Source organism: Chlorocebus sabaeus, chromosome 22 (genome assembly GCF_047675955.1).
Source record: "Chlorocebus sabaeus isolate Y175 chromosome 22, mChlSab1.0.hap1, whole genome shotgun sequence".
Lineage (NCBI taxonomy): Eukaryota > Metazoa > Chordata > Mammalia > Primates > Cercopithecidae > Chlorocebus > Chlorocebus sabaeus.
The window spans coordinates 27,880,904-27,901,745 of NC_132925.1; positions in this window are offsets into that span (position 1 = coordinate 27,880,904).

Sequence of the window (20,842 nt, forward strand, 5' to 3'; positions counted from 1 at the left end):
CCCCTGGAGATGTGCAAGAAAATGGCCTAGAATGAGGGCTGGGAAATAAGGTGGGGCATGGGGCAGGGTTGGACTTTTTGACCAGAGGAAAATCTTGGGGAACTCATTGGAGCTCAAGTCTTACAGGGACCTCTAAGCTGATCAGAGTTGATACCAACTCATGCTAACTAAACTCATAAGGCATTAATAAATATAAATCCACATAGCTGTTTGTTAATTTTCATGAGAAATTAGAGTATATCTGTCATGCAGACCAGAGATTGACAGCTTTGAGGTGCTGACTCATACTAACTAAACTCCCAAGACATGAATATATGCAAGCCAGCATGCTGGCTTGTTAATTTTCCATGAGAAACAGAGTCTATCTGTCAAGTAGACCAGAGATTGACAGCCCATCCTCTCCCTGTGTGAGGGGCTCCCTGGGAAGTCCAATTATCCCAGGGTTTCGTGGTGAGCCTGAAATCAGAGGAAAGAGCAGTTATTACACGACCTGAAGATATACAAACCTCAGGTTCTGTGCCTGATGCATCTGCCACCTGCTGGGGACAGGCTCAGGGGGCTTGTCAGGGGAAAGGGGCAATGTGGGGTCTCTGCTCACGGGAACCTCTTTGTGCCTCTCTGTGCCGAAGCTCATTTAGTCTCCTGATTCTCATACTCTTGAGACAGAGTAGGAACAAGACTTGGCCTTGTTACTGGTGGTGAATCCGACTGCTCTGCAGCAAACTCGATCCTTGCCTCCTCAGAGGAAGGAATTTGGCCAAGGGGCAGAAGTAGGTTTAAGGCAGAGGCAGAGACCGAGGCAAGTTTTAGAGTAGGAGTAAAAGTTTATTAAAGAGTTTAAGAGCAGGAACCAAAGGAAGTAAAGTACATTTGGAAGGGGGCCAAGTGGGTAACTTGAGAGATCCAAGTTCCCTGTTTGGCCCTTGACTTGGGGTTTCATACATTGACATGGTTCCAGGGTTTTCATTTCTCCTCCCTTGATTTTTCCCTCGGGATGGGCTGTCTGACTATGCAGAGGCCTGCCAGCACTTGGGAGAGGCCGCACATGCAGTGTGTTTACTGACACGCCCACTTGAGGTGCTTTTCCCTTAGCAGCTGAGCATTCCTAGAGGAAGGTCATAGACCAGTTAAATTCTGCCATTTTGCCTCTTAGTGCACATGCTTGAGCCCACTTGCCCAGCTCATGAGATCTTAGCAGGAAGCTGCTGATCGTGAGCATCAGGCATTTTCTATAGGGAGACTGTCTTTCCTTGTCACCAACTACCTGACCATCACCTGATGATCACCCAACATTCCTTGCGGTGGGGGCCTCTCCTGCAATGCTCCTGTCTGCCTACCTACCTAGTCTAACAGCTTCAGTACACTTCCACTAGAGCATTCTTTCATGCATTCCCACTGACCACAAGCCCTACACCACTACCTCACTGCCTTTTACTTAAAGATGCCTGGGAACTGGCCTTAGGAAATCCAGATACACAAACCAAGGTTGTGTAATGTTTCACCTCAGAAAGGAATGCTGAACAACTTATTTACAGCCTTGTTGCTGCTGGCCAGACCACTGGGTGGCCCGTTACTCAAGATAACCATTGAAACCAAATATGGTGACCTGCATACTCTACCCTTCAGTGCTTTGCCCTTCCAAGTCCAGCCTGCATACTCTACTCCTGATGTCATTTCCTGTGTTTTGCCTAATAAAAAAGCCCAAGCATCTCTTTTTGGAGAGCCAGAGAATTCTCTCTCTCCTGTGCTGCCACCCTTATGTCCAGACATAAACTCCAATGAAGTCTTGTCTGAGAAAACTCTTTTGGCTTCATGTCAATTAGTGCACTGAGAGTCCAAGAACCCTCGGTAACACTCTTCTTTTCAATGTGTGAATGCTAACTGGAGCCTGGGATTAGCCTATTGACCACACAACTGTATAAAATCAATGTTTGTGTTGATTTTAAGAATTTAAAATTAACAGGGGCAACTCATTGTTCAGGTTCTTGGTGGCACCTTCCTGCTGTCCTCAGTCCTACCCACACTTACAAGCTAATTTGGTATCATGGATTGTCAGTAACAGCTTTATGGTTTTAGAGAACTCTGAATGCAAATCAGCCTGTAACCAGGTAAAATGCAGGGTAGCTTTGGCCATTGTGTAAGTCATTTTGCTAGGATTAGAACTCACACCTACAGACTTCCTGCCCCGCTCTGCTGGTACTGTGAAGGCCTGACTAAACACTACCTTACTACTGTGGGGGCAGGGTGCCTAGGCTCTGGCCTGATCTACACTGGTCCCTCCTCAATCTGGATACTCAATGTGGTGGCAGAGTAACAGCCCCCCAAAGACCTCCACATGCTAATATGAACCTTATATGGCAAAAGGACCTTGCGGATGTCATTAGATTAATCAAGTCTTGAGATGGGGAGATGATTGTGGATTATATGGACCCAATGTAATCTCAAGGGTCCTTATAAGGGAGAGGAGTTAGATGAATGAAAGAATGAGATGTGAGGGTGGATGTCGAGGTCAGAGGTTTGAAGATGCTATTCTGCTGGCTCTGAAGATGGAAGAAAGGGCCATGAGCCAAGGAACATGGCAGCCTCTAGAAACTGGAAAAGGCAAGAATACAGATATTCCTCTAGAGCCTTCAGAAGAGACACAGCCCTTCTGATGTCTTGATTTTAGGACTTCTGACCTACAGAACTGCCAGATAATGAATTTGTGTTGTTTTACCCCCATCTCAACAATCGGAAATGGATACAGTTGGCTTCTCCTGTCTCCAGGACTTACCTAGCCATGTTCACCTTGCTCTTGAAAGCCCCATCACTCCATACACATGAGAGTCTGTTGGTGGGAGACAAGTCACCAGAATTTGTGCAGCGTGGAGAGTTATATTTCTCACAAGCTGTGCAGTGTTAAATGCCCCAGCTCATTGCTCCTCATGCATAAGTGGTGATTCCATGCCCTGGGCCAAAAATACAGTTCCATTGTCACCGCCTGTGTCCAACACAGCTCTCCTGGGGTGCTGATGAAGACGTTGGCTTTCTTTGAAGCTAGTCATTCAGATCAGCTCTATGGGGGCCGTATGCAAGATGAGAAATAGATCCAAGATCCTCATCATAATGCAGGTTTTGTATCAAAATGCACAATGAACTGACTGGAACAGGAAATAATTAATCAGGACATTACAGAGCAGTTAAGTATAATTAATTCATACAAAAGAATGTGAGTGTGCAGTTTTAGCTGCTAGAGTGATTTTATTTCCCTGCAAATTTAGTTCAAGATAAACAAACATCAGAATAGTCTTTTCAGGTTTTTCATGACTCATGGGTTATTTCCTCCTTTCTAGTTACCAAAAATATTATTAAACTTATACACTAGTACCGCCAAGTTGATCATATTTTAGAAAAAACTCCTTGCTCATAGTAAATGGGAAATTAACTCTATCATAGAAGTCACTTTCCACATATGTTAATATCTGTGTGAGTATGTGTGCGTGAGGCAGAAACCTAGCACTTACTGCAGAATAAAAACTGGAGGGAAATTTTGATTTCTGCCCAAATATCTTAAAATCTAAGCAGAATGCATAAAAAATTATGTTGTGAAAACACTATCTGAGAATGCGACTTAATCTCAAGGGTAAACTTTATTGATATTGTGTGGGTTTTCCTTTCCTCTTTTTTTTCTCTTCTTGGAGCTGGGAGCTCTTTATAAGAAGAGAGGTGAAAAATGTCAGGCAATATGGGTTGGTGATAGTAGCAGCATTATTGGTCTTCTACCAGTTCTCCTGTCATAGTCGGGACACTCAAAAAGCCAAAAAGACATGCCCTGTAAGCAGAACTTAATGTAGAGGTAGAAAAATTCATCATGCAGGAGTGTTGGGGGGAATATTTTCTTCTCTTTGTGGCTCCAGAGAACACAGTGTGTTCTGTCGAGCTAGAAAAAATAGAATTGGGCTGGTGTGATGGATGATGAGTGTTTGGAAGTGCCAATCCATCAAGGCCACAATAGAAAAGGCAGGGCTCCTGATGGCTTTCATCAGGCCAGTGTGCTTCTTTCCTCCAATGGATCACTGTAGGATATTGATTCACTTCCAAGATTAACCCGATCACACATTACAACCAAAGGGCTGTTTGACTACCTATGTCACATAATGTTTTATTATGTGACAAATATAGACATGCTTCAATTTCTGATCTAATTCACAGTGTAATGATGCTCCAGTTTCTTAAGCCATAATTCTTGTATTTGGAATCAGTCTAGTTCCCAAGAACTTCAGTTTGATGCTCTTCAAGTTCTACCTTCACTATAGGATGTGGTTTTCAAGATGAAAGTTATGACCCACCCATGGGTTTTGAAATAAATGTAGTAGGCTACAACCAGTATTTTTTTTTTAGCAAAGGAATAGAATAGAAAAGAAAATATCAGGATATATAACACATGGAAAGCATGAAAATATGTAAAACTTTGGTTTCAAAGATAATATGTGTGTCTATTTATATATCTATTTCATACCATACATGCTGACTACATACCTACATGTTTGTGTGTACTTGGTTATGATAAAAATTTATTAAATGATGGTAAAAACATGTTTGAAAAAACAAATAATTCAATCTAAAAATGAGAAAAGCATCTCAATAGACATTTCTCAAAAGAAGACATACAAATGGTTGACGAGAATATGAAAACATGTTCAACATCTCTATTAGGGAAATGTAAATCAAAATCACACGAAATATCATCCAACTCCCATTAGAATGGCTGCCATCAGAAAGACAAAACAACAACAGCAACAACAACAAAAACCAAGTGTCGGTAAGGATGTGGAGAGAAGGGAATTCTTGTATTACATTTTTGGTAAGAATGTAAATTAGTACAGTCATTATAGAAAACAATATGGAGGTTTCTCAAAAACCTAAAAACATAACCACCGTATGATTCAGCAATGCCACTACTTCCCCAAAGGGAAGGAAATCAATAATGGAAAAGACATCTGCATTGCCATGTTTATTCCAGCACTATTCACAATAGCCAAGGTATGGAGTCAACCTAAATGTCCATCAACAGAAGAATGAATAAAGAAAATGTGGCATGTATACACAATGGAGTACTATTCAACCATATAAAGGGAATGAAACTGGGTGGGGCATGGTGGCTCACGCCTGTAATCTCAGCACTTTAGGAAGCCGAGGTGGGAGGGTCACCTGAGGTCAGGAGTTCAAGACCAGCCTGATCAACATGGAGAAACCCCATCTCTACTAAGAATACACAATTAGCCAGGCATGGTGGTGTATGCCTGTAATCCCAGCTACTCGGGAGGCTGAGGCGGGAGAATCGCTTGAACCCAGGAGGCAGAGGTTGCAGTGAGCCGAGATCATACCATTGCACTCCAGCCTGGGCAAGAAGAGCAAAACTCCATCTCAGAGAAAAAAAAAAAAAAAGGAATGAAATCCTGAATCCTGTCATTTGTGACAACCTGGATGAGCTTGGAGGACATTATGTTAAGTGAAATAAACCAGGAACAGAAAATATATGTTCTCTCTCATACATGAGAGCTAAAAAAAGTTGGTCTCTTGGAAGCAGAGAGTAGACTAGTGGTTATTAGAGGCTGGGAAGCATAGTGGGAGAGGTTGGTTAACAGACACAAAATTACAGATAGATAGGGGAATAAGTTCTAAGTGTTCTATAGAACTGTAGAATGAATATAGTTAACAATAATTTATTGTATATTTTAAAAAATCTAGAAGAGAGGATTTTGAATGTTACCAATACAAAGAAAAGATCAATGTTTTAGGTAATAGATACATCAATTGCCCTGATCTGGTTATTACACATTATATCCATGTATTCAAATAGTGCTCTGTATCCCATAATATGTGCAATTATTATATGTCAACTAAAAATAAAAGGAAAAACATTTGAAGGCTCGCGCTGTATGTTTTGAGCCATTCTAATGCCTGAATCATTTACAGAGGGATGCAGAATGTGATGAAGCTAGTCTGTACTGAGAAAAGAGATGGCTAGAGCCAAAAAAAGAAAGGGACATATGGAAGCATACTCACAGTGGCTACTCAGCTCCCTACCATTGCCTCTGACGAGTTGAGGTCCCCAGGAGGTCTCCTCATACACATCGTTCTTCCGTGATTGCCTGTGAGATATCTCTTTCCTTTCTTTCCTATCTGTATACACAGCATGAGTTTCCATATGCTAAATGGGACATAACATGATTGATTAACTAGGAGACATGTGTAGACCCTCTTATGACCCACACAGAAGTAGAGTGTGTGGGCAGAGAGAAAGGCCTGTTGCATAAGTGCCACAGCCTCTTTGTTGTGCTAAAAGTAATGGAAATATCTAAGAAGTATTGTGATGGCCTAAGACATCATTCCTGAGCAAGAGCTAGATGGAATCACATGCCACATTTTTACGTTTACAATTTCAGTGTTCTAGCTATATACTTGAAACTATAAACAATGCTTTTGTTATAGAGATTCCTGCAGTCCCTATGCCCCTCTTTTATTTTTTTTGGTTAACTGAAACAAAAGTGTGTATAATGCTGTTTTTGTTAAGGTAAGGTTGCCTGGGCACACCACCCTCACATCACTGCAGAACACACTATACTAGCGCCTACAGTCGTTTGGGCCAACCCAAGGGAATTGCTCTCCCTTGTAATCGTAATAACCTGAAAGTGAACAGGTAACATACCCAACATCTCAGATTCATTATTTTTAATGTATATTTTTTTGGTAGCTTTAGTATGGGGCAGTCACATCAAAGGTGCTTGTTATGACCTAAGCAATCATCCTCAATAGCTGATAACATCCAAAGAGAGAGACAACCAGACATCATGCACCTCCTGATTACAGTACCAAAAAATGCAAACTAAGTCTGCACAACCTCCGGCTCTAAGTACCAATGCCCAGGAAACACAGGAGAAAAGGAAACGTCCTAAACAATGTTATTATGGGAATGCCATTAACCAAAGCCAACATGTGGGAGACTACCAGACAAGATTTAATTCCTTTAACAACATTAACAACACAGCAAACAGGGAAAAAGAGGATGGAGCTTTCATGCCTCAGGGATACTGAGGCAAATAAACTGTCAGTAAAGAAAAGACAGCAAGGTAGAAAGAGGCTATCTACAGGATAATTAGGAAAATGTAAATACTAAATGAATATCTGACAATATTACAGAATTATTAATATTGGTTTTTAGGGAGCTGTGATGATTCTTAGGGAGCTGTCATGATGCTGTCATAGTTGCTTTTAAAAAGGTCACTCTTTGTCTTTTACAGATCCACACCGAAATGTTTACTGATGAAATGCTCTCTAACATCTGGGATTTCCTTCAAAATTATCTGGGGCAGAGAGGGAGTGGGTAGGGGCAGAGGAAATAAGATAGGACATAAGTTGAAAATACTGAAGCTGAGTGAAGGGAGTTCATTGTAATACACTCCACACTTTGGTATATGTTTGAAGTTTTCCCTAATAAAAAAAATTCAGTGTCTATTTTACAGATGTATTTGTCATTTCAACAAACATATACTGAAATCATGTTGCACACTACGGATTGGAGACATATAAACAAATTAGCATTCTGGCCAGACTGTTTATCATTACTTCTTATTTCCTCTTTGTAAGATGCCACTTGTCTGGGCAAGGTAGCACGTGCCTGTAATCCCAGCTCTTTGGGAGGCTGCAGTGGGACCATCACTAGAGGTTAGCACTTGGAGACCAACCTGGACAACACAGTGAGACATCATCTCTACAAAAAGTAAAAACAAAAACATTAGCCAGGTATGGCATCCTGTGCCCATAGACCCAGCTACTCAGGAGGCTGAGGTGGGAAGATAACCTCACCCCAGGAGTTCGAGTCTGCAGTGAGCTAAGAAGATGCCACCGCACTCCTCCCTGGGTGACAAGGCGAGACCCTGTCTCTATAAAATAAAATAAAATGCCGTTTATTTTAAGACACACAATTATATTAATTGCAGCTTTTGAAGTCTCCCAAAGGTCAATGCTCACTTAGAGTGGGAGAGGGGAAAAAAAGACCACCATGTTCAAATTAAACATTGATTTTAAGACACATCCTAATTTCAGACCATCCAAACTATGTATCTTGAGATCAGGGAAGAATGGTGATTCTCACTTTCTTTTGGATCTATAGTAAATACCTGGTTATAAAATCCGAGGGTATCCTAAGGGAAAATATTGTGTTCACTGTAACTGGGGTTTTGATCCTATAGTTTTTTCTTTCTTTTTTTCTTTCAATGTGTCAGAATCTAGCTATCAAATTGAAATAGGTTAATCTGAACTTATCACCAGCAGACGCATCTCAGTCATCTGGAAGAAAATGCTGTTACAAGAAGTAACTCTGGGTATGTGCTTCAAGAATGCAGTTGTGGAAACCATGTTTGCAGCTGTTTTAAACTGTTTCCCAGGAGTCAAGGAAAATTCAAGAGTCTGAGACCAAACGGTACCTTCAGCACAGTCTTCCTTGGCACAGCTGTGGAGAACAGGGCCAGGGCTTTGAGTCAGAGGAACTGGGTTGAAACCTGCCTGTATTTGTTGCCAACCTGGTGACCTTGGATATCCTTTTTATTCTCTGAACCTTATATTCCCCCTGGATAAAATATATCTGATGAAACCTGCTGTTGCGTGTTCTGGGATTTAAATGAGTAACACCATACCTAAAGCATTTGGTGCAGTGTTAGGACGTGTAGAAGCTTAAGTTGTTATTCTTCTTAACATTTTCCCGGAACCAGGGTGAGGCTCCCTGAGCATGTGACTTTTTAGCTCCGTCTGACGACTGGTCCCTGCAGTTAACTGATCGTTCTACAAAGCAACCATTTGCTGAATTCATTGCCAAAGAATCGATACAGGTGATATCTCAGCTCAAGCTGCTATATCAAAATACTATCGACTGAGTGGCTTAAACCACAAACATTTATTTCTTACAGCTGTGGAGGCTGGGAAGCCCAAGCTGAAAGTGCTGGCAGATCCTGTGTCTAGTGAGGGCCGTCTTCTTGCTGTATCCTCACATGGTGGAGAGAGAGGTCTCCTGTTTTTCCATTTCTTTAATGAGGGCATTCATCCCGTCATGAGGGCCCCACCCTCACCCTCATCACTTAATCTAACCCGGTGACTCCCAAAGCCCCTACCTCCAAGTACCATGAGGATTAGGGTTTCTACATATGAACTGAGGGGAGGAGGACACAAACATTTAGTCTATAGCAGGTGAACTGGCTGCTTCCATCCTGGCTTGGAACTTCAGACACAGAAGCCTTGGGACTTTCTCAGGACTTTCTCCAGGTCTGACTCATGCTCAGCAAACAAGCATCTCTGTGGATCATGTGACCTTAGCCAGGGATGTTGGTGGAACTGTGTGTTGATCTAGGTACCTAGCCCATGCTAGGTGCTCATCAAGTAGCTTTAGTGAGTGACTGGGACTGAAAAGGCATCCTGGGCTGTGCTTTCACACCACCGGTGCCAATGCTGTGCATTTGTTCTTTTTCCAGGATTTTTTTTTTTTTTTTTTTTTGAGATGGAATCTTGCTTTGTCTCCCAGGCTGGAGTGCAGTGGTGTGATCCTGGCTCACTGCAACCTCCGCCTCCCAAGTTCAAGCAATTCTCCTGCCTCAGCCTCCCAAGTAGCTGGGATTACAGACGTGCACTACCTTGCCCTGCTAATTTTTGTATTTTTGGTAGAGATGGGGTTTCTCCAGGTTGGCCAGGCTGGTCTTGAACTCCCGACCTTAGGTGATCTTCCTACCTCTGCCTCCCAAAGTGCTGGGATTACAGGTGTGAGCCACCGTGCCTGGCCTCTAGGATGTTTATGTGCTCTCTATTCACCATGATATTAGCGCCCTGGAAGAGCAGTCTCAGTCCACTTCTGAGCTGGGATGAGTATTTAACTCCTTCCCCATCCTCTCCCTGATGGGAACTAGGCAGCACTACAGGGCCAGAGGCAGAAAATGGGGAGGGCTTCTCACCTGTCCTTGTCCATGAATAGCCAATGCTCTGCTGAGGACTCCAGGAACCCACTCTTCATGATCAGCCTCAATTGGCAGTGGCCATCTCCTCTGGCAGCAAGCACCAGTGGATTTCTCTTCCTGCCCACATCTGCTAGATGAGGGTGACCCCCTGGAGAGAGGCTGGGAGAAGCTAGCCAGCCTGTAACCAGTGGGCTAGTGTGTGTGCATATTGTATGCATGCTGGGGGACAGAAGAGGGTGTGGGGAAGGGCACCTTGCTTTCCCCAGGTGAAGAAGCAAGGAAATGTGTCCTTCCCAACCTTCTTTCTAGACCAGCTAATACTCCACTTCCACCCTTTGGGCAAGACATTTATCTGTCTGAGCCTGAATTCCCTCATGTATATGAAAGATGGAGAAGACCATCGTAGAAATTCATGTTTATTAGTATTCCAAGCAAAAGAGCTAAAGGTTAGTCTCTCAAATTCCTACCCCTTTGAAGACTGATGGATAAGAGTCTTTAAGTTTACTGCAGGTGATTAAGCATGTAAGGGATAAAGACAGCAGAACTTTTGCCAAAGTAGGTGCCACGGTAATTCTGCCATGACCTATGTAACAGAAAATGGGTGGATTAATAGTTGCAGACTATCTACAGATTTCCATCCTCTAAGTCTTCCAGGCAGAGCCTACAAAATAAAATACGCTTAAGAGCCAGGCAGGTAATGAGAATGAGTGGTGCATGCCAGGGGTTTGCATGGTAAATATTAGCACTATTCCTTGCTTCCACAAACGCACTTTCTGCACTTGCTGGTAAAACACACAGTCCTCTGGGTATATGTTTTGTTTTCTCACATTTTGTAGATTCATGAGCACAGATAAATATTTCTCCACTACTAGCAAAACACTAAAATATAGGCTCAAGTAGCAACTGTGGAAGGAGCCCTGGAGAATTGGGAAGCATATGCACTCTACCCAAAGAGGACCGAAGCTGTGCAACTCTAGCTCACCGTTAGGGGAGGGGAGTAATGTGGGCCCAGTGTAGCCAGATCCTCTACTTCTTTATTAACAGAAACTGGAAATTCAGATTTTTTAAGATGTAGAGTCTCCTGCTTTTGCTGTTTTTCTTTTTCTTCTTTTTCCCTTTTAACGGTGCACATGTATTTTTTTAAAACTTTGTGCACACCAAATAAAACCCACCTGCCGGTGGCCTGTCAGCCTCTTACCTTCCACACAGCACACTGAATTTTGAATGATTCTTGCTGAATCGCTCTGAATCTGACATTCTGGGTAACCTCCTCATGCAACTGGGAGCCTTTGGAATCTTCACAACCAAGAGGTCCGTGTCTTTGACCTTGATTTAGGCCTCGTGTCTTCAGGGCATGCCAAGGGGCTGGTGCAGGATGGACAGAGGTGTGATCTCCTTTTCTCAGCATAATTTCCTTCCTGGGGTTTTCATATCAGCCTGAGGCAGGAGCTGGGGTGTTGGCTTCTTCTGAAGGTCACTTTCTGGCCTTTGCCTGGGTGGAGATTAGAGAAGAAAGGCAATCCTGGAAACCTGACCAGCTTCCCGGGAGAGATGATAGGCAAGTAGCGCTGGGCGAGCCATTGAGGCATCTGGGCCAACCCCTTCATTTTACAGACAAACAAGCTGAGCTGCAGGAAGCCACAGCATCTTATCTGGGTCCCCAGTTCATCAGCAACAGCTAAGGGGTGAGATCCCGTGTTTCCCGCCCCACGACCCGATGCTTCATCCACTGTGCTTTTTGGCTTCTGCCTCTACAAAGTACACTCAGCCATCTCTGGAGTTTAGTTGGGATTTGAACTGACTGAATGATGGGACTTCACTACTAAGCCTGGGGACCTAGGTAAGGCCAAAGGAAAAGTTGAGGAAGGGAGAGGAAGAATTGGAAACACTCGTTTTCCTCTGGCTGTGAGCAGAATTCACCTGAGATCCACCTGGAAAAGGGTCTGTTGCTTATTTTGTCACCAGGGTCTGGAGTCGCCCACGTCCAAAGTGCCTATCAGCTCATGAGGGACAGACCTGGCAGTGGCATTTCCATGGCTCTCCACCAATTTTCACTGGCCTGTTGCTTGATTCAAACGAGCACCTTTCTCACTGCCAGCGAAGGGTCTGCTCCCCTCTGGCAGGTATCCTGACAGAAAAAGCTTGGCTTAAAGAATTGTTTGTCCTGTGATTTCTGACATACGATTTGCTATTTAATCCTAAGTAACTATTTTTTTTTTTAATCAAAAGTTTCAGGTTTCTCCCAACACCACCCTTAAAAAAAAACTGTTAAGAAATGGGGAAATGTATGGATTTAATATTTTTCTTTTCCTGCTTATGACTGGGGGAAAAATAGTTTTAACATTTGTTGAGTTATATTCCACTAGGCTTTTTTTTTTTTTTTTGAGACGGAGTCTCGCTCTGTCGCCCAGGCTGGAGTGCAGTGGCTGGATCTCAGCTTACTGCAAGCTCCGCCTCCCGGGTTTACGCCATTCTCCTGCCTCAGCCTCCCGAGTAGCTGGGACTACAGGCGCCCGCCACCTCGCCCGGCTAAGGCTCTTTTATATACATTATTTTATGTAGTCTTCAAAATATTTCCAGGGCCAGGCATGGTGGCTCACACCTGTAATGCCAGCTGTTTGGGAGGCCAAGGCAGGAGGATTGCTAGAGCCCAGGAGTTTGAGGCCAGCATGGGCTACATAGTAAGACCCAGTCTCTATGTCTCTACAAAATGTTTTTTAAAAAATTAGCCAGTATACTGGTGCATGCCTGTAGTCCCAGCTACTTGGGAGGCTGAGGCAGGAGGATTGCTTGAGCCCAGGAGATCAAGGCTGCAGTGAGTCATGATCATGCTATCACACTCCAGCCTTGGTGACAGAGCAGTACCCTGTTTCAGGAAAAAAAAAAAAAAAAAAATCCAGAATGTATGTATCACTATTTTAAAAAATGTCCTATGTAATAAATGAGGGGATCAAAGTTCAGAGAAAGTAAAAAAATGTACTAAATTTATATCTCCCATCTTGCAGGGACAGTGTCTGATCCTGACTGTATTCTTAGGCCTTGCATAGTGCCCAGCACAGAATAAATGCTCAACAAATAGCTTCTGATAATGTTATTTCCAGGGTAAGAGAGTCAATAAATGATGAGCCTTTCATGAAAGATTAAAAAAAAAAAACACGCAAAAAAACCTTGTGAGATAAAGAAAAGAAAGACATTTGCATCATTACTAGTGAAATAAGAAATGACTTTGATTTGTGGACCATCACATCTTTCTTTCAAGGATTTGGCTTTATTTGACGTGGTATCTCACTTGTCTCTTTCACCAATCCCGGCAATATTCCTGACAAGTGAGAGGAAGTGAGATAAGAAACGATAGAGTAACGGCCAAGTATGCAACTCCAGGGCCAGGCATAGTCATTGTCTGCTTGGGCCCCAGCTCCTTCCTGCACCCCCGGGGTCATCAAAGCACACTCTCTCTTCAGATTCTTCTGGAGAGAGGGGTTTCTGCCTCTTACCCCATCCCCTTCACCTAGGAGAGAACTGTCATTAAACTCAGCAAGCAAGATTATCTTACCTTGGGTTTTTAGTTAATGGGGGTAGACACAAAACAACTAAGGAAATTGACTGTGGTAAGGTATTTAGACAAAGCATGTAGAAACAACCCCTGCCCCGCAATCTGTCTTCTCCACATCTGACATTTACTGTGTACTACACAAATTTAGTTGAAAAAAGCAAAATCTTAAGTCAATGTTTTGCTGAGCATTTATGTATTTTATTGTCAGAAAAAAATAACACCACACTAATACTTTTAGCTATAGCTCTAGATACAAGCTTTGCTTATATTAGCCCAACATGGTATGTTTTCATCAGAATCACAGAGTAAGAGTTATAGAAGTGGCTTTACAGTCACAATTCTTCTAGAAGATTTCTATACTCCAACTGGAGATCTATAGACCTGTCCACTGCAGGGCAATGGGAAGTCTGCATGAGACTCCTGCTTATACTCCTACTGCTACCCATCTTAAAAGCTTGTGTGAGACACGGAAGTCTTGATTAAATGCAGATGACAGTGTCCTGAGTTGATTTTTCTCATTTGACATTAGACTGTCTCGATTTAAGTAGCTCGGTAAGAAGTGAGACATAATTGGGTCTTGCTTTTAATTAAACATAGACATATATTTATTTATTTACTAGTACCACTGAGATACTGCTTAATTTTCATTAATGCTGTTGACTTTTTCCTCTCCTTAGAACAACATTCTTGTTAATCGTGCGGCTGCAATTAGTTGTCCTGTGTTTATCTTTCCGGTTCCACAGCTAATTCCAGTGTAGAACCAATTTATTTATAGTTTTCACTGCTCAGAACATCCTACCCACTAAAAATTCATTGATAATGCCATAACTCAGAGTGTCCTTTTATTTTTGGGTGGAAGGAAGCAGGGATTGGTTTGGAGGCAGAAGCAAGAGGGAGGTGTCAATAAGATTCTCTTCATTTGGTAGCATAGAATGGCAATGTTCCTAATGAAGGACACAAGCATACGCTTTCTGATATAATTACGGTGTTGAGATTGGCTCTTTGCATCACTTTCTGTTCCCTGAGAGGCAGACGACAGCCTAACAAAGAACTCTAGTATAGTTATTGCATTTCTAAACACCAAACAAACACAAACAGGGAAGCATCTTTTAATGGAATGTGACATATTGATTCACCACACATCTCTGGCCAAGTTGGGAGCCAGGAGCCTACATATTAGGACAGTTTAGTTCCCTCTATATGGAAAATATATGCTTCTGTAAGCATTAAAGGCTTAATAGAAAACCATGCCTTCAAATGGACTCAGGGCCTTTAATCAGGCTCTCTTAAAGCAAGTTTCTGTGCTCCACTCGAAGGACTTAGGCCAGTTAGCCCTGCATGGTGTTTTATTCCTGCTTGAACTGGGCACCATCCGTGGCCATATGAGTAGGTGGAGAAGAGGTAAATAGAAGCCACTTCCAATTCACAGCATGTCACCAACTGCCTTTTCTGTGTTCCACAGCCACTCAGGAGGACTGATGGAACAAGGATTCTAATCATTTTAGAGAAGAGAGCAGGCTGATTACAGTATAAACCTAAGCCTTATCAAAACCCCCGACTGAAATACTTCCATTTGCTAAATAATATTTACTAGGCCTCAATATTTTCAACATCCATCTTCACTCCCAAATACTTGGATTTAGTTTCTGCTGGTGATTAGCCTGAAGACAGCTCTAAGTTCCTAATCATATTCTTTCTGGTGTGATTGGAGAGCCTGCTCTTAACATATTTTCAGTGGTCTTGAGAATCTGTCACTGACATGAATAAATAAACGAATGAGCTGAGTGATGTTGGCAGGAGGCGCCGGGTCCGAAAGCCTCTTCGTGTGCTACAGGAGCGGGCGCCTTTCCTTCCACCTTCTTTGCATTCCAGGAAAGGGCAAATAGGATTACCCAATGCCAAATGTCACCTTCTGTCCTCTGCTTTCACTAAGGGAACCAGAGGGTGGCCTAACGTGAATATTGTGCTTGGAGTGAACATGTCTGCAACTTAGCTGCACTTGTTATATTATTTTATATTCTCAGTCATTTTGTGTCCTGTTTGCTTCTAGCATAGGAAAATACATATTCCAGCATATGCTATGTTCATTGTTAGACTGTATCATGGTAAGCTTTTTCACCTTGGCCAAAGTATAAGAGGAAAAAGACAAACAGCTTACATGTATTGAGAGCTTACATTGAGCCAGGCACCATGCTACCCACCTGACATGCTTTCTCTAATTTAATCTTCACATTTAATCTCCATTTTACAAATGAAGACATTGAGGCACAGAGAAGTCAGGTTATGTGCACAAGGTCACACAGGTGGGGAAGTGCAGGCTGGGGCACTCAGCTCTGTGCACATTGCCTCTCTTCTAAGCGCCTGCACCAACAGCCAGTGTCTTTCATCAGGTGCTCAGAAGAGATGAAACCTAGGAGCACAGGAAGCACTTCTACTCCAAGGAAAAAGAAGCAATTATCAGAAAACATCGACGCTTCTGTGGCTGTCTTTCAAGGGCAAGAATAAATGTGCTGAACTATCCTCGAAGGCACTAATAACTGGGCTGCTGAACACCACCATGGCGATTATTGTTTTCCGGCTGACACTTGGCCAGTTCTTTCTCCTTTTTACTTTCAGGCTAATAATTAGATTTAAATCCCTGACAGGACTCTAACCATCTCCTCAGGGGTTTTGGATTTCTTTACTATTGCTTGCAAAGATTTCATTTTAAAAAAGCCCTTTGAAACTATAAGTAAGTTACACTAGCAACAGCTTTTTAAAAAATCTATTATCTTATTGAGTCTTTTGAAGAACATATGCTGCTCTCCTCCTCCTAACCTTGAGAGACCAACCCTTATTTTTATCTCCAGTTTGAAGAATAAAAAATGCCCAGGAGGACGAGTGAAGGCAGACTCATAAAATGTGGTTTCCACCATTGCTGGTGTCACTGCCAGGCTGATTTGGACAGCCCTCGGAATGTGTTGAATCAGGAATTTCGTTTCGTTTTTGATTTAAAAAATTTTTTCCGCCGGGCGCGGTGGCTCACGCCTGTAATCCCAGCACTTTGGGAGGCCAAGGCGGGCGGATCACGAGGTCAGGAGACCGAGACCATCCTGGCTAACACAGTGAAACCCCGTCTCTACTAAAAATACAAAAAACTAGCCGGGTGTGGTGGTGGGCGCCTGTAGTCCCAGCTACTCGGGAGGCCGAGGCAGGAGAAAGGCTGGAACCCGGGAGGCGGAGCTTGCAGCGAGCCGAGATCGCGCCACTGCACTCCAGCCTGGGCGACAGAGGGAGACTCCATCTTGGGAAAAAAGAAAAAAAAAATTCCTATAGATAGTGAAAATCATTACGGTGGCTTTGCTTCTCAGGGGTGGGGGAGAAAGAACTGTTCTTTATATGAGTAAATGACACTCTCGACCTCTGCGGCGGGTTGCTTTGAGCAAGGCAGTTAGAGGCGACGTTTCACAGCATTTTAGCCTCCACGGCCCTGCGCTCCTTGGATGCCATGCCAATGGCCGAGTGCACTCACCTGGCTGTGACCGTGGAACGCCTCTTTTCTCCATGTGAAGACACCTGGCCCAAACAGGGCACTTTCAAGCCTTGAAGAACAAGATGGAGTCATATAAATAAATAACTGGCTCAGGTGAGGACCCACTGGCAACCTGGCCTCATTAGCACTGTTACAGCAACGGAGTGGCCTCCCTGGAGGCTCTGGCACACACGAAATATCTGTTCTGGGGCCTTTCTATCACCTTATGACTACTCTGGAGAATCCCAGTTGCTTCTGAGGAGAAGGCGGAGAGCCTGTTGGTCTCTGTACTGAGTCTGATCTATCCACACAATAAAGAAAAACGATTCTGCCCAGAAGGCCCAAAGATGAGCTGTGGGAAACTAGTCCAGCCAAGCCCTTCAGCGAAGCTTTTTCCAGGAGAACGAATTTAATACCTTTCCAGAGACATAAAAATAATACAAGAATATTTAATTTTATTTGGCTGGGTGCGGTGGCTTGCGCCTGTAAACCCAGCACTTTGGAAGGCCCAGGCAGGGGGATCACCTGAGGTCAGGAGTTCGAGACCAGCCTGGCCAACATGGTGAAACCATGTCTCTACTAAAAACGCAAAAATTAACCGGGGGTGGTGGCGGGCACCTGTGATCCCACCTACTCGGGAGGCTGAGGCAGGAGACTCTCTTGAACCTGGGAGGCAGAGGTTGCTGTGAGCTGAGATCCTGCCATTGCACTCCAGCCTGGGGGACAAGAGTGAGATTTGTCTCAAAAAAAAAAAAAAAAAAAAAAATTTTACTATAGTGTTTTTGAAAAAAACTAAAAAAAATTTTCGATATAACTTCAAGGATCATTCTTTTAGGCAATTAACAAATGACCCATCTTCTATCATCATCAGCTTAAAGCAGAAAGGTTCTATAATTTTCTGACCACTTTCCTTGAGCAGAAATGAGAAAAACTGATTTTTGTGGATGCTTTCAAACATATTCTTACACAGGATCCATGGTAATCTTTTCTGTTCCATGTAGTAATAGTTGTTAGCAGACAATTCCCATTGATAGCTAGGCATATAGCTAAAGACAGGAAGCGACTTGGGCTCTACTGAATCCATGATAATCAAATTTAAAAATCTAAGATATGTACCTAACCAATTCAATTGTGAGAAGTGAATACCTGATAGTATTGCAATAAAGGTTTATTCGGGTTACCAAATATATACAGCTTGCCCAAGTGACACTTATAAACATCATATTCCAAAAACATTAGGTTGAGCTGTGGATGAAAACTCTCCAGAGTATAAGGAGCATTCCTAGAACGAGCTGCCTGGGAGGCAGGGGCTGAAGGCAGCCGACACAGGGCTCTCATCCCATATGGTGGGGTCGCTAGTCCTACAACTGCTGGGGGAGGAGGCTGCAATGGTAGGGAGAGCAAAGGGTCTAGTTGTTCCCAGTTAGCATGCCAGAGACATATTTCCCCACAGAATCTGTGACATATATGATGATTGGTAGAGATACAGGGGTTCACTCTGCCCACAGTGCAGCTTAACTACAACACCCTCCACAAACAGTATTTTTAATAAAAATGAGTAAAAATTAGAGAGCTCCACGAAAGACATATTCCATTCTTTGTTATTTTAATTATTATTATTATTCTTTGAGACAGGGTCTCGCTCTGTCTCCCAGGCTGGAGTGCAGTGGTGTGATCATGGCTTCCTGCAGCCTCTATCCAGGGCTCAAGCGATCCTTCCACCTCAGCCTCTCAAGTAACTGAGACTACAGGTATCTTTTGCATTTTTTGTAGAGACAGTATTTTGCCATGTTGCCCAGGCTGGTTTCAAATTCCTGGCCTCAAGCAATCCACCTGCCTCAGCCTCCCTAAGTGCTGGGTGAGGCAGTGAAGCAGTGTCCGGCTTGTGTTATAAACAATACGTTCAAATTTTTCAAATAATCCATTTGTTTAGAAAGTCAAACCACTTACAGGCTGTTGGTTTAATCTTGAAGAATTTCTTAGGCAACCCAGAGAAAAGTAGGAAGCAACATTATAGTTTTGCTTTTTATTAGGGGAGGTCTACGATCAGATAAGATTTTCAGTAGAGGCTTCCAGAAAGCCTGTCCAGTAAGTGAGCAATGGTAGCAGTCTTGCAGTCTGGCTTCAAAACTGACATAAGACTGCCGTCTTTAGATTTACAAATCACTTCTCTCCAAACTGGACTTCTTACCAAGCATTTCTCATCATCCAGATTTGGAAAATATGCCTAGTCTTTCACAACTGGCTATCATCAGAGCTGAAAAGTTGCTGCCTGCTATTCAAGTGATTAAATAAATACTTGCTAAGTACATACAGTTCCAATCATTAGCCCCACTGTTCTATGTAGTCATAGATACATAAAATAACCAGGCCAATTATCCCTAACTTAGGAGTAAATACTTCACTTCCCTCTGATTTGGTGAATGGGTACTTAGTGTGAAGCTTACAAAAAATAAAGGTTACTTCTAACACCAAACACTGCCAATTGTGCTTAAATCTCTGAGCCACTGGTAAAATCATGTCTTACCTGCATAGTGTTACCGTAGCCATTATTTTCTAAAGCTATCAAAGCTAAGGCCTTGAGGTGGACAGGTGCTGCACCAAAATGAAATTCAGTTGCGTTTGGAAGCCTACCCCTCCGTGGGAGTTCAATCAAGTTGAGTACAGTTGTGTGCTGCACAGAGCAGCTTTCAGTGCAGGAGGCAGGCCATTAAATGCTTTCTGAACTCCATTAGTTACCCCTGCTGAGAGTGAAAAGTTCTCATAAGTGCATAAAATTTAAATTGCCTATGAGGTAAGGAATGAGACAGTATTTTGCTGCCAAATATTACTTTCCGTTCAAATGGTCTACAATCACACATATAATGCAGAATCATAGAGTACAGACCTGAAGGAATGAAGCGTTGACTAGGAATACTGTGCCTCAAATCAAATCTCATCATCTGGAAAGATCCCCCGAGTTTGCTTCAGGTGAACTTCCCTCCACCTGGCACCTCCAGCCAGGTACATGTGCTCCAATGGAGGCCAGAACCTCCACTCCAGTCTAGACTCAGGAGTCAGCCAGGCCCGATCAGAGCACCAGAGACGCTTGGCCTCAGTGACTGAAGGATGCATGGCACATGACTCAGTCAGAGCACTGAGGTGAGGTGCAACCCAGGGTGGACAGGACTATTAAGAGAGAGAGACATGTGCTCTTTTTCACCCCTCTACTCTCCCTGAACCTGGGAGAAAATGGGTTTGGGACTGCTGCTGGCCATTTGCCATCACAGGAAACCTGGGAGAGTAAAGCCACATGAAGGACAGTAAAGCTGAGAGCTGGCAAGACATCGTGTCCTTATCACACTTTTCGGAGGCCCAGGATCTAGTTGCATGTCTGAATTTTCAGGTTATGTTAGCCAGTAGATCCCATTTTTCTTAGATTTAAGTTTTCTTTCACTTGTAATCAAAACAGTCCTAACTGATAATTAAAATGGAGAACCATACATTTCAGTCTTGAAGAGACTTATCTCATTCTACAGGTAGAGACAGACACTGAGATCCAGGGAAGTAGCTTTCCCAGGTCCTCTGCTAGCTGGTAGTGTAGCCAGGACTAGCACCCAGGTCTCCTGCTTTCTCATGTGATGTTTTCACTGCGCCATGGAGAAAATTAAAAAATAATTATGAAACACATTGGACTGGTTTAAAACTTTTAATTAAAACTCTGCTCTAATTAAAAGCTTATTGGATATTATACTCAAAAAATTCATAATTAATATTTTAAATCATTCTTTACATTGTTACCTAGAATATAAGCAA